Source organism: Somniosus microcephalus, chromosome 5 (assembly GCF_052327205.1).
Source record: "Somniosus microcephalus isolate GS21.2 chromosome 5, FLI_Smic_1.0, whole genome shotgun sequence".
Taxonomy (NCBI): Eukaryota; Metazoa; Chordata; class Chondrichthyes; order Squaliformes; family Somniosidae; genus Somniosus; species Somniosus microcephalus.
The window spans coordinates 25,347,587-25,361,840 of record NC_140991.1 but is presented as its reverse complement, the minus strand read 5'-3'; the positions used below and the strand labels follow the sequence as shown (position 1 = coordinate 25,361,840).

Sequence of the window (14,254 nt, the reverse complement as noted above, 5' to 3'; positions counted from 1 at the left end):
TTGTAATGGGCCAATACCTCTTTCGATGTGATTAGTGTTTTGCTCTTCTGGAAAGCTCATCTATATTCATCACTCCACTTCCATGGCACCCCAGTTTGCAGTAGGGTGTTCAGTGGGTGTAGTATTGTAGACAAATTTGGCAAGAACTTATGGTAGTAGTTTACCAGCCCGAGGAACGACCTCAGTTGTGACACATTTTCCGGTGCTGGAGCCTTGACTACTGCCTCAATCTTCTCTGGGGACTTATGTAACCCCTCTTTATCGATCACGTGGCCACAATACGAGATCTGTTTTCTAAAAAACTCGCATTTGGGACGATTAGCTCGGAGCCCATATTCCTGCAATCTAGTGAGCACCTGCTCCAGGTTGGCAAGGTGATCACTGTCATTTTCGCCCGTGACCAGGATGTCGTCCAAATAACACTGGGTCCCTGGGATCCCGTGCAGGACTTGTTCCATTGCCCTCTGCCAAATAGCCGGAGCTGATGCTACCCCGAATACCAGCCGGTTGTATTGGTAGAGACCTTTATGGGTGTTGATTGTGAGGTATTTTTTTGATGCTTCTTCTACCTCCATTTGCAGATACGCCTGGGCCAGATCAATCTTAGTGAAGCGTTTCCCTCCAGCTAGCGAGGCGAAAATATCTTCAATCCACGGAAGTGGATATTGTACGGTGTGAAGGACCGGGTTCACTGTTACCTTAAAGTCCCCACAGATGCAAACCTTCCTTGGTTCCCCAGGCGTGCTGCCCAACGACTTTTTCATCACAGGGATGATGGGTGTAGCCCACTCGCTCCAGTCTACCTTGGACAGTACACCTGAACGTTCCAGACTCTCCAGCTCTGCTTCGACGGCTGGGCGGATCGCATAAGGTACCGGTCTGGCCTTAAAAAATTTTGGACTTGCGTTTTCTTCAATTTTAATCGTCGCTGTCATGCCTTTTAGTGTTCCGAGTCCTTGCTGGAACACTTCTTTCGCGTCAGTTAGGATCTTTGACAGTCGCCCAGGTGTGACGTCGTCATCCTTTTTGTCAGCCACAGTCAGTGCCTGTATGGAATGCCAATCCAGTTGTATTTTCCGGATCCATTCACGTCCCAGTAATGGTGGTCCTCCATCTTGCAATACATACAGGTCTAGTTTTGGTGTTTCCTTACCGTTATATATAACGGTCACCCTTATTTTTCCTTTGGGGTAGAGTTTTTGCCCCGTGTACGTCTTCAAAATAATTTTTGTGTCTTTCAAGGGTATGTGTGAGAATAGCCGCTCGTAGTCCCGTCGGTTTATGACTGTTAGGGCTGATCCTGTGTCCAATTCCATCTTTACCTGGACTCCTGCTATCTTGAGAGTGACCCAAATGGTTCGGTGATCCTCTGTTGTGATCACATTATGTAGTTTCAGACAACTCAGTTCCCTGCTTTCGGAGTCGTTATCACTCTTTTGTTCGTCTGAACTATTCTCCGTTATCTTATGTACCTTCTTGTACTTTCCTTTGGTCGGTTTCTTATTGCTGGTTTTCTTTCCCGACCTGCAGACTCGTGCTATGTGTCCTCCTTTTCCACACTGTCTGCACACTTTGTCTTTGAACTAGCAATCATTCTGGTCGTGTGTTTTTCTGCCGCAGCGATAGCACTTCTCTGTTCCATATGACATTTCGTTTGTGCCATATTCTTGCGGTCTCTGTTGTATTTCTGCAGCGCCCCGTGCTGCTGCTTCATATGATACCGCAATGCTGAAAGCCTTTTCCAGCGTAAGGTCCTTTTCAGATAAAAGCCGTTTCTGGGTTCCTTCACTTTGAAGCCCACACACAAACTTGTCCCTTAAGGTATCTGCCAGTCCCGCTCCAAACTGGCAGTGTTTCGATAGTTTGCGCAGTTCTGTTAAATATTCAGCATTGCTTTCATCCTTATGCTGGTTCCGTTTGTGAAACTTGAATCTTTCTGCTATCAGCAGCGGTGTGGGGTTTAAATGTTCCTTTAGTATCGTTACTATGTCTTCAAAACTCTTTTCCATTGGCTTCGTTGGGGTTACTAGATTTCGCAATAACCCATACGTCTTTGCACCCATTAAATTCAACAATACCCATGCTTTCTTGTCATCTAACACCTCATTTGCCTTGTAGTACACCTCTATTCGTTCGACATATGTAGTCCAATCTTCGACTTCATTGTCAAATGCGGTGATACTGCCACTCTTCGGCATTTTGGGTATGGTTTAAAATGGCGTCTCCCGTGCTTTCCTTCCTCCCCCGCTGCTGCCGGTTCTCGTGGCAATGGCGGCGCCTCGCGGGTTTCTGCGCGTCTCTCTCTCCCTCTCTCCGACGCTGCTCGGCCCCTGAACACCGGCTGCACCCTGTGCGCTCTGCCCTCTCTCTCTCTCCCCCGTCGACGCTGCTCGGCCCTTTGCTGTGCCGCTCGGTCGGGCTCTAACCCGCCGCTGTCCGGGAAGGGTCTGCGCACTACCTGTTGCCAGCCCGTTTCGCTGGACCACCTCGACTGGAAAGCCAAGCCTGGCTCGCGACAGCCTCCCCCGCAATTCTTGAGTCTCTGCTGGATGACTGGGCGGTTGCCCGTGGTCGACACCCGAGTCTCTGGCCTTGACCTCCAATCCACTGATCTTCAGGAACGAATCCCTGGGAGGTGATGCAGAGTTGCAGGTAGGTTCGAACCTGCCTCGTCGCCAATGTTACGTCCGTGTATAATCAGACACAGACTGCGGAGAACGGTACAAACGGTGTTTACTCAACGTGGCTCAGACTGCAACTGATCTGTACAGATTACTACTCAACGTTATATACAGGTGTGGTCACTGCCGGTACTACAGTATACATGAGCTGTAAAAAGTAGTTCCCCCCCTTAAAGGTACATACATTACAATTTCCACTACCCTTTGTGTGAAAAAGTGCTTCCTGACATCACCCCTGAATGGCCGAGCTCTAATTTTAAGGTTATGCCCCCTTGTTTTGGACTCCCCCACACCAGAGGAATAGTTTCTCTCTCTCTACCCTGTCAACTTCTTGCAACATCTTAAACACCTCAATTAGATCGCCCATTAATCTTCTATACTCAAGGGAATGCAAGCCTAGTCTATGCAACTAAGGGAGGGACCTTCTGGTTTGTATGCCTTTACCAATTGGTGCATCGGAGTAACTTGGCAGCTAATACTTAAAGTCAAGTGTGTGCTCTGTGGCTTATATTTTTTTCTTAATAGCACATCTCAACAATCAAAACATAGATCAAAGATTTGTTTCTTCTGTTGATTATAACTCAACAATGACGTGAAATATTACCCAACCATCCTTGCTAACACTTTGCGGCATTTCTTCAAGCAAAATTTTTTTTTTTTTTTAAAGAAGGACCACGTACCTCCACTCCTGGCCGTAGCTCAAGCCTGCATGGTCCTGAAGCTGATTCCCCGGGCCAGGAACCAGCTGAAAAGAATAACAAAATTAAACTGGAATTTGAAGGATGCTGAGGAGTTTGAGAAGAGCTGGCTTCTGCTGGCTGATATTTACGTTAAAGCAGGAAAATATGACCTTGCAATAGAATTGCTGAAACGCTGCTTGCAGTACAATCAGGTGAGCTGCTGCTGGTCAATTTAATAAAAGTGTGCCCAGTACTGTCCTCCTTAAGGAACGATCTGAAAAACACTCTTTTTAAAAAAAAAATCTGTACAGTTGTGAAACGTTTGCACATCTTTGTGAAAGAAATATTTGATAACAGGCTTGGAGATAGGAACAATTGGAGTAAGCCATTCACGCCTTCGAGCCTTAACTCCATATCCCTTGATACCCTTACCTAACCAAAATCTATCAACCTTGGTTGAAAGCTGCAATTGTCCCTGCATCCACAACCTTTTGGGGGAGAGAATTCCAGATTTCTACTACCCTTCGTGTCAAAATGCGCTTCCTGATTTCCCTCCTAAATGGTCTAGTTCTAAGTTTAAGATTACGCCCCTCCTTCTTAATTCCCCCATCAAACTATCCAAATCCTTTTAACATTTTAAACTCCTCGATCAGATCACCCCTCAACCTTCTACACGCAAGGGAATACAAGCCAAGTTTATGCAACCTGTCCTTATAATTTAATCCTGCAAGCCCCAGTATCATTATTCTGCTGAATTGGCGCTGCAGCCCCTCCAAGATCAATATATTCTTCCTGAGGTGCGACGCCCAATTCAGAATTCAGTACTCTAGATGGGGCCTGACTAAGGTTCGATACAACTGAACACCAAGAGCTAGCAGGGTGAACCCGGCACACATTCAATCCAGCAAACCTGTTGGCCATGATGGTATTGGTGCTCAGATTCTCAAAGGTCATACCTAAGGAGCTAGTTGTCCCTTTCACCCATCAGTTTGAAGTGTCGCTGTGAACTGGGGTCGCTGAATTTGAGTGAAATCAGTGATCGTCATCCCTATCCACAATCCTGCCTGTTGTTGCTGAACTTAATACAACCCAAAGGAATTGGTGAACTGGCTGGCGATAGTTTACTAAAGCCTGTCCTTTACAATATCAAAGAGATGCGGTGCTGCTGTTAGTCCTACAAGATCATGACTGGTGCATAGGAGCAGGAGTAGGCCATTCGGCCCCTCGAGCCTGCTCCGCCATTCAATGAGATCATGGCTGATCATCCAAATTCAGTACCCTGCCCCTGCCTTCTCCCCATATCCCTTGACCCCTTTAGCCTTAAGAAATATATCCAACTCCTTCTTGAATATATTTAATGAATTGGCCTCAACTGCCTTCTGTGGTAGAGAATTCCACAGGTTCACCACTCTCTGGGTGAAGAAATTACTGAAGAAATTGTGCAGTACCACAAACATTGCTTGTAGTTAAGCCAGGTGTCCACGTTTACAGCAGGAACGCAAAAGACGATGCACTTGCAGAAATACCATCCTGTATGAGTCCAAAAAAGCCTGCGTACATCTTCTCTTGCTTCTGGAAGATGGCGACATTACCCAGAGCCCCTTTCCCTTAACACAAAAGTTTTTAAGCTTTTACTGGAGCAATCACGAGCTAGGGAGAGAGATTTCTGGCACCCTGTAACAATTTCTCCAAGTCTTTCTCTGCTTCCAACTACCTTCAGTATCATATCTGTCCTTATTCATTTCCTTCCACTGCACCCTGTATGCCATCTAATATGCAAAACAAAACAAAGATGGGACTTGGTAGTGATTCCATATTATGTAAACAGTACTTATTGTAATTAAGAAATATGGTTGTGAATCAATTAGCAGCAATGAGAGCTCCTGACATGAATATGTTTTTTTTTTACAACTTGAACTTTGTCTTACCATGAACCAGCTGCATTTAAAGTTCATCTAATGTATATTTTCAAAGTATCTTGTTTACAAACATACGAACAATAACGGGCAGGGAAAGACCCTCTGGTCCAAGCAGCCTGTCCCACACAACTGCGATGCCTTGTGCATCACAATATATACACTCCGTACCCCACCCCAAAGCCACGGAGAGGCAAAAGCACAGATTAAAAACCCAGGTCGATTAGGGGGGACAAAATTTGGAAAATTCCTCTCCGACGCCCTTAGGCAATCGAAACTAGACCAGGAGACCACTCTGGTTTATATTGGCCCAGAAATTAGGTTCGGGGGCTTGCCGCGCGTGCAAGCCCCTGATGTGCACTTACCCGGCGCGCCGGCCGTTCTGCTCTCGGGGCGCATGGAATTCCTTTTTTCTGATGATTACTCCCGGGCAGCGTCTGACGTCACGCCGCCCAGGAGTGCAGCCAGCACGAAGCCTCGAGCGCGGAGTGTAAGTGAGACACGCCCCGTGAGGTCGCATTACCATAGGACACGCCCCCAATCTTTCTCAGCAGCTGGAGACGCTTCGTACATACAGAGCAGCATTGTAAGTAGGTTCTTTGTATTTTTAGGAATGTTTTGGTAACTTCTTTAATCTTTTAAATACGTTTACATGATTTTGAGGACGCTGAAATAGTTTTAAAGTGATTTGAAGCTATTTAAACAGTTTTGAAAGCCTTGAAAGCATTCTTTTCATTCATTTAATTTAATTAGCAAAGTGAAATGGCTGGAATGAGCACAATTCACGTGATTAAAAGAACTCAAAACTTCACTGAAGATGACCTCAGCAATCTCCTCAACGAGGTGGAGGCGAAGCGCCTGCGCATCATTGGGAATGAGCATTCCAGGGCGCCGCAAAAAGGTCAGATGATAGCTTGGTCGGAAGTTGCCTAGGCTGTCAGCGCGACCTCCACCATTCCACGTACAGCGGAACAATGCTGCAAGAAATTCAGCGACTTGTTGCGATCTGTCAAGGTTTGTACAGTTATTACAAAAGTGTACTGTAACATTGCTTAGAATTTAAGTTAACTAGATTTAAAAAGGCTTTCAATGCATGTACTTTAGTCAAGTGACTTCTTGGTCAAGTCACCTGAGGTAGCAATAAAACTTTATGGCCTAGAAATTCACTTTGGGGCGGCCAGCTCGCTCGCGCCCAAAAGTTAGCGCTGGGCGGGGAGCCATTAGCGATCGTCAGATATTCAGTGTTTGCGCCCCAATTCGGAACCGGGCACTATACCAGGGTGTGCCCGCCTCCGCTTGGGGCGCTGACACTGAATTTCAGCGCTCTTGGCGCCGCTGCGCCAGCCGCTGCGGAGCGGCAGGCTGCGGTACTGCAGGCCTCCTCCTTCTCTTAAGGGGGAGCTGCCTGCAACGGGGAGATCGCCGCTGGAGAGTGCCCGCAAATGAGCCCGGCACCACGGAGAAGTGCCGGGTTCGCGGAAAGCAGCCGGCAATGCCGCGGGGGGGGGCGGGTGGAGGAGGCCGGGGAAGGAGGTGCGGGCAGGCGGCCGCCGAAAAAGCGGCCGGCCGCACCTTCCCCTTTAAAGCGCCCCACTAAGGCTACAGCACGGCCCCGTCTTCTGGTCGCTGTTTGCGGCCACTTCGGAGGAGGCGGCCGCTACTAAATATGGGGATCGGGCCGGTTTCGGGGCGGAACCGGGGCACTGTGCACACCGATGACGTCATCGGTGCCGGCGCAGCGCTAACGGCTACCGCCGCCAATACTGCTGCGCTGAATATCAGCGCAAACTCATTTTTGGCGCAGAAGCCCTCTTTAGGCGGTAACTGGCCGCAAAGCTGGCAGCGCCTTAATGAATTTCTAGGCCTATGGCTTTGGGGCCAGCTCAGGGTTATCTATTGTTCTCTTATCTTGATTCCAGTGCTTTGAGCTGTAAAACTTCAATCAGAGATTTAAAGAAACACCCAACCCAGTCTTCAATGCCTTTGCTGTTCCTGTCAGAAATGCAGCTGTGTGCTTCTCTTTTTTCTGTTGTCATTTCAGAGTAAAAGTGCTCACAACCCCAGGGAACTTGCACTCACAGGCGGTGGTGTTGCCATGCTGAGGGTTTTCACCGAACATGAGGAATGGGTCCAGCAGCTGTTCGGATTTACTAGCAATCGCCCCGCGGATGATTCTCAATCAGACATTGTTGCACCTGAACGTGAGTTGGGCTGGCCAGCTATATGTTAAAGAAGGTTAGGTGTGTGTTGAATATCTGTGATGTGCCACATCATGCTGTACCTTTGCAAATGTTTTCTGTTTCCTTCCCACAGCTGGACAGAATACCTCTCACACACGGGATGAGCAGTGCGTGGTGTCAGCGGCCGCAGAGGGCATTGGGGAAGGTGTTTCTGATGCAGTGACAGCAGTTACTGAGGTGGTTGAGGAACAGGAGGAACTTGTTGTAGTGGCGCTTCTTAGTTTCCAAACAGGCAGCCACTGAGCTGTGGGGTTTTTAACAACGAGTAGACGCGTGTCGAAATAAAACGTTCCCAAACATAGCTTTGTCTTTTAAACTGTTTACTATAACACTTAACAAACGGAATTACAAAGCAAACACGTATAAACGAACACGGTCAAAAACTGTACTGCTCCAAACCTCACAGCTTCTGCCTCCTTCAACCACGTGCAGTTTAAACTGTAAAATGGCTGCACCCATGTGTGGCTTAGGGACTGTTCCATTATGGCAAGAATGAAGGGGGTGTCTCGGACTATACTACTGGAGCAAGAAAATAGGGGGTTTCTTAATACAATAAGTCGGTCAGGTAAATTAACTGTATTATGCCATTTAACCACTATTTTAAAGTATTTTCTTAAGCTTTTATGGCTCTTACATTCCGGCCCCTAATTGACTAGGCACATGAAGCATATCAATTACTCAAACATTAAGAGTCATAAACTAATGAGTTCAACATATTTACAATATAAGTGTCCACTTTTTTCGTTCGGGAACCTTTCACGCTGCTTCTTGTAGCAGGCAGAGCTTTGTGATCGGTCTTTCCAGGGTACTGGTCTTGGTTTGCAAACAAACGCGACGAACGACGCCTCTGGAGTCTGGCATGGTCTTAATTATTTTTCCCATCAACCAAGAATTTCTAGGGGCTGAATCATCCACAATTAAGACAATGTCTCCGACAATGAAGTTCCTCTTTATTTTGGACCATTTTTGACGCTCCTGTAGCAGAGGTAAGTATTCTCTTGTCCATCTGGTCCAGAAAAGGTCTGACATATACTGAACTTGCCTCCACTTCCGACGGGCATACAGATCTTCCTTTTTGAAGACTCCCGGGGGCATGGCTGGCTGTGTTTTCAACAACAACAGGTGGTTCGGAGTCAGGGCTTCGAGGTCATTGGGATCATCTGATGTCTTAGTTATCGGTCGGTCATTAATGATGGCTTCGACCTCGCACAGAACGGTTTGGAGTCCCTCGTCGTCAAGCGCTTGCTGCTTCAGTACAGAACTGAGTAGTTTTCTTACGGTGCGTATCTGTCTTTCCCAGACACCTCCGTGGTGGGATGCAGCCGGAGGATTGAAGATCCACTTAATTCCTGTTTGCATCATGGCTTCCTGTATTTTAAGCTGATTCCAACCTTCAATAGCTTCCCGTAGTTCTCTCTCCGCTCCGACGAAATTAGTGCCATTATCAGAACGCATAATGGTCACCTGTCCTCTTCTACAGACAAAGCGCCGCAAGGCGTTAATACAGGAATCAGTGTCAAGCGTGTGTGCCACCTCAATATGAACAGCTCTGATGGTCAAACAAGTGAAAAGCACACCATATCTCTTGACAAGGCTCCATCCTCGCTTTACCTCGAAAGGCCCGAAATAGTCCACCCCTACGTTTGTAAATGGGGGCTTGTCTGGTAACAAACGGTCTTCAGGCAGGTCTGCCATTTTCTGCTCCCCAGCTCTAGCGTGTAACCGTCTGCAAACAATGCATTCAGAGAGTATTTTTCTTATTACGGAATTAGCTCCTGGAATCCAGTATCTTTGTCTTAGCTTCGCAAGCACGTGATTCCTCCCACTGTGTCCAATACTCTGGTGTATATGCTGAAGAATGAGGGTAGCAACCCGGAGGTCCTTAGAAAGGATAGCAGGATGCTTGGCCTCCTCTGGCATAGCAGATTTGTTTAGTCTCCCTCCCACCCTCAGTACTCCATCTTGCAGTGTAGGGTCCAGCTTGTAGATATGACTACCTTTCTTGATTGGAGTATTTAGCTGTAGAGCTTCGATTTCTTCTGGGTATCTTTGTCTTTGACTGAAGCGAACTATCTCCTTCTCAGCCTTGGCCAAATCCTCCACGGTCAATGAATTCTTGCCCAATGTGGTCTTGTGATGATGCGTATACTGCTGTAGAAGCATTCTCTGCTTATCAGGGTTACTTTCAGACTGACTGATAGTGGCTCGGTACTCTTTTCTCTTACCGCTCAGGTGTAGCAGCAACTCTTTCAACCTTAGAAACCATGCAACTGCTTTCCTCAACTGGTGCCATCCTGAGAAATGGTTAACAAGCTTGTTCACTGTGTCAAAGTTCTCTTTCGTATTTATGAGATTTACTGTGACTGATCTCTTGACTTCGACGTCGTCTTCAGCAATCTGACTTGGCATATCTGGTCTTTCTGGCCATGATCTCTCTGTTTCCAGCAGATAACTTGGGCCTTGTATCCAAGTTTCACTCCTCATGAAGTTTTCAGCCTTCAATCCTCGTGAGGCTTGATCTGCTGGGTTTAATGAGGTGTTTACGTACCTCCATTGAGATGGTTGTGTAGCTTCTCTAATGGATGAGATTCTGTTTGCTACGAAGGTCTTGAAGCGTATCTTCTCATTCTCTATATACTTCAGCACCGTCGTGCTATCCGTCCAGAAGACAGATTCTTCTAATGGGAGCTGTAACTCTTTACGCATCACCTGGTCAACTTTAACTGCAACAACCGCTGCCATCAATTCCAGTCTCGGGATGGTGACCTGCTTCAGCGGAGCCACCCTGGATTTCCCCATGAGGAAGGCACAATGTTTCTGGCCCTGTTGATTTGTCAGCAAGAGGTAAGTAGCCGTGCCATAGCCGTCCTCACTGGCGTCCGAGAAATGATGTAGTTGAGCCGTCTTTGTAACTCCGAAACTCGCGGGCTTGATGCATCTACTGACGTTGAAGCTAGAAAGTTGTTGCAAATCTGTCAACCATCTGTGCCATCTCTGAGCTTGACCTTCTGGGATATCTTCATCCCATCCTCTCTTGTCTCTACACAGCTCTCGTAGCATCAGCTTCACCGGCAGAATGAGTGGTGCCAGGAATCCAAGAGGGTCGTAGATGGAACTGACCACGGAGAGAATCCCTCGTCTTGTGGATGGTCTTTCGTTCACCATTATCCTGAAGTTGAACGTGTCTGACTCGATGCACCATTGTACACCAAGAGCTCTCTCGATAGGAAGGACATCGTGGCTCAGGTCCAGATCTTTGACTTCAGTGGCTCTTTCCTTTTCTGGGATAGAAGCTAGAACTGCTCTGCTGTTGCTTATCCACTTAGTCAGATGGAATCCTCCATTCGAACACAGAGTTCTAAGGTCTCTTGACAGTGCGATGGCATCGTCTTCTGTTGACACGGACTTCAGACAGTCGTCGACATAAAAGTTTCTGAAGATTGTCTCCACAGCCTCTGATGGTGCTTTGCCTTTGCCATCTTCTGCAGTTTTTCTGAGAGCGTAGCTTGCACAGCTGGGAGATGATGTGGCTCCGAACAAGTGTACGGCCATTCTACATTCCACCATCGCTTGACTAACGTCGCCATCTGGCCACCAAAGGAAGCGCAGAAGATCAGCATCTTCATCAGGGATTCTAACTTGGTAGAACATTGATTCTATGTCTGCCATCATGGCAACGAGCTCTTGTCTAAACCTAGTCAAGACGCCAATGAGGGTATTAGTAAGATCAGGACCTTGAAGCAGCTGGTCATTCAGTGAAGTTCCTCTGAATGAGGCGGCGTAGTCAAACACTACACGGATCTTTTTCTTCTTTGGGTGATACACCCCGTGATGAGGAATGTACCAGACCCTTCCATCGTCTCTGTTCAACTGTTCCTCGGGCACCTTTACAGCATAGCCTTTCGCTATGATGTTTCTCATGAAGTCTTTGTAGTCTTCGTGAAAGTCGGGGTTCTTGTTCAGCTTTCTCTTTAGACTGATGGCGCGTTGCTCTGCTATGCAGCGATTGTTCGGCATCTTCGCGGTCTGTCTTCTCAGTGGCAAACCAATGTGATAGTGGCCATCAATGAACTGTGTAGACCTTGTCATCAAACCCATGAACTGATGGTCTTCTTGTGACATCTCTGTCTTTTCCTCACGGCTGCGTTCTGAGAAGTCTGCGTTGAACTGCTGTATCAACAGCTCTTCAATGCTTGCGATAGAGATGCGATTAACTGTGACGTTTTGTCGTTCCTCCTTGTTCGACTTGTGGCCATCATCTCTCCTTACCGGTCCATTGACTACCCATCCAAGGGCTGTCCTGATGGCGTAGGGTCCGTCATCCTTGCTGTTTATCACCTGCCATGGCTCCATAGTTTTGTAGGCATTGGTTCCAATTAATAAGCCAATTTCTGCTTCAATGTATGGGAGACGCACCTTTTCTAGGTAAGGCCATCTGTCCACATCCTTCTGCAGGGCTAAGTTCCCTATTCTAACAGGGATCTCCCTCTGTGTGAAAACATTAGGCATAGGGTGGGATATGTGTTGGTGTAGGGGTTATGGGGATGAGGTGGGATATGTGTCGGTGCAGGCTCGATGGGCCGAAATGGTCTCTATCTGCACTGTGAGGTTTCTGTGAGCTTCTGTGAGGTCTATGAAGTCCTTCTCTTCAAGTCCACACACTTCTAGGTCTGACAGGATATAACTTTGCATTGACTTCTCGTGACCCATGGTGCGTAATAGGATTTCTGTTCTTCTGCCTCTAACGTTCAGCTGTCGCATGAGTGATTCTGTGCAGAACGTTGCTGAGCTACCTGGATCCATGAAGGCGTAAGTCTCCACAAGCTTCTTGCTCCTCTTAGACTTGATCTTTACTGGTACGATGGCAAGAATACAGTCACTGTCACCGGCCCCAGTGAGTCCACAAGTCTCTGGTTCTAGCGACACCAGAGCACTTGAAACAACCTTCTCGTCGGTATTGTTTTCTTCACTCTTCTTAGAGACTTGTTCTTCTTTATGGATATGCAGCAGACTGGGATGTTTCCGAGTGCACTTTCTGCATGTTGTTCTTTGCTTACAGTTTCTACTCAGGTGCCCCTGAGAGAGACATCCAAAACATAGGCCGTTGTACTTCAGGAATTCGATTCTGTCCTTATGTGGCTGTGCTTTGATGTCGCTGCAGGAATCCAATGTATGATTCTTCTGGCAGAATAAGCATGGCTTCTGAAAGGCATTAGCAGACGTCACTGTGCTGCTCTTTTTGGGAGATGAGTTCTGGGGCCTTTCTTCCTCGGCCTGGGTGACAATAGTTGCAAAGCTGCTTCCCCTGGAACCACCTTTCCTGAGAGTCTTTGATTCAACAGGCTTGGCTTTCACTCTTCCATCGGTGGTCGGGCTGACATCCTGGATGTTTCCAAACAATGGGTCCCTAGCAATTTTAGCTTGTTTGTCTATGAAATTCACTAAGTCTGCAAACCTGGCTCTACCTTTCCGTCTCTCCATTATCTCAAAGGCTGTTCTTCTCTATTGTTCTCTCATCCTGTAAGGAAGCTTAGAGATGATGATTCTCATAGTCGTAGGATTGTCCATCTCTTCCATGAATTCAACATCCTCCATGGTGTTGCGACATCCTATGAGGAAAAGAACATATGCGTTCAATGCCTCTCCGTCCTCCGATCTGATCTGTGGCCACTTGGTAGCCTTTTCGATATATGCAGTGGCTATCTTCAGCTCGTTACCATAGTGCTCCTGCAGCAACTTCCTGGCTTCTATGTATCCTCGGTCCGGTCTCATGTGTTCACAGCTTCTGACCAGGTCTTGTGGCTTACCACTGGTGTACTGTCCCAGGTAGTACAACTTATCACTGCTGCTCTCTGTTTTGGAGTCAATGGCTTGTTCAAAGGATCTGATGAAGGGCTTATACTTGAGTGGGTCGCCTTGGAACACTGGTATGTCTCTTTGAGGGAGTCGAAACAGATTCTGTTGTTTTACAAGCATCTCTGTAATTTCGTTCTGACGTTGCATCACTCGGTATAGGCTTCTCCCTGTGTCTTCAGGCCTCTGGTGGTCATCAGCAGGTTCTAGTCTAGACCGTCTGACGTCTGGGGTAGCATCACGTGCTCCTGTTAGTGGAGAGGCCACTCTTCCACGCTGTAATGCCAGGGGATTGCCTTCGGGCTCTGTTGTAACTCTTGAAGGTGCCCTGGATCCAACTCTATGTGACGACGTTGACTGGCAGTGGCTCCCGCCGTCCCGTGAGCCTTCATAATCTTCGTACGCACTCAACCTGGCGTCTGAGACCTCGATAGCTGTTTTTATCTCCAGCTGTTCTTTCTTTGCCTGCACCTGGGCCCGTTGGGCCTGCAGTTGGGCCTCTTGGACCTGCAGTTGGGCCTCTTCCCGTTCAAGAGCTTGCTTCTCCGCTAAAGATGCTGCGCGCGCCATCAACGCTGCCCGTTCGGCCTCCACTCTCATGCGTCGCGACGAGCTTGTGGTAGAAGCGACTGACCTGCGTCCAGAAACAGAGCTACCTTCTTTTCGATTTTTGCTCGGTCTGGCGGAAGTCTCTGAAATGCTATCGTCTGGTCCGACTTCATCGCCAACTTTATCTTTCTCTGCTGTATCAGCGTCTTGACGAATCTTTAACATCCACTGTTCCGTGGCCTTGATATAGTCCTTAATGCTGGTTGATTTAAGATCAAACCAGTTGTGCTGATCAGCGTTTCCCTCTTCTTCAGGCAGAAGTGCTAATACATCTT

General features: G+C 47.5%; 1 pseudogene; it reads left to right on the top strand.

The window, feature by feature from the left end:
* LOC147116960 (tetratricopeptide repeat protein 21B-like) overlaps positions 1 to 4,367 on the top strand; it is a 106,850-nt pseudogene extending 102,483 nt beyond the window's left edge.
* Positions 4,368 to 14,254: the final 9,887 nt, after the last annotated feature.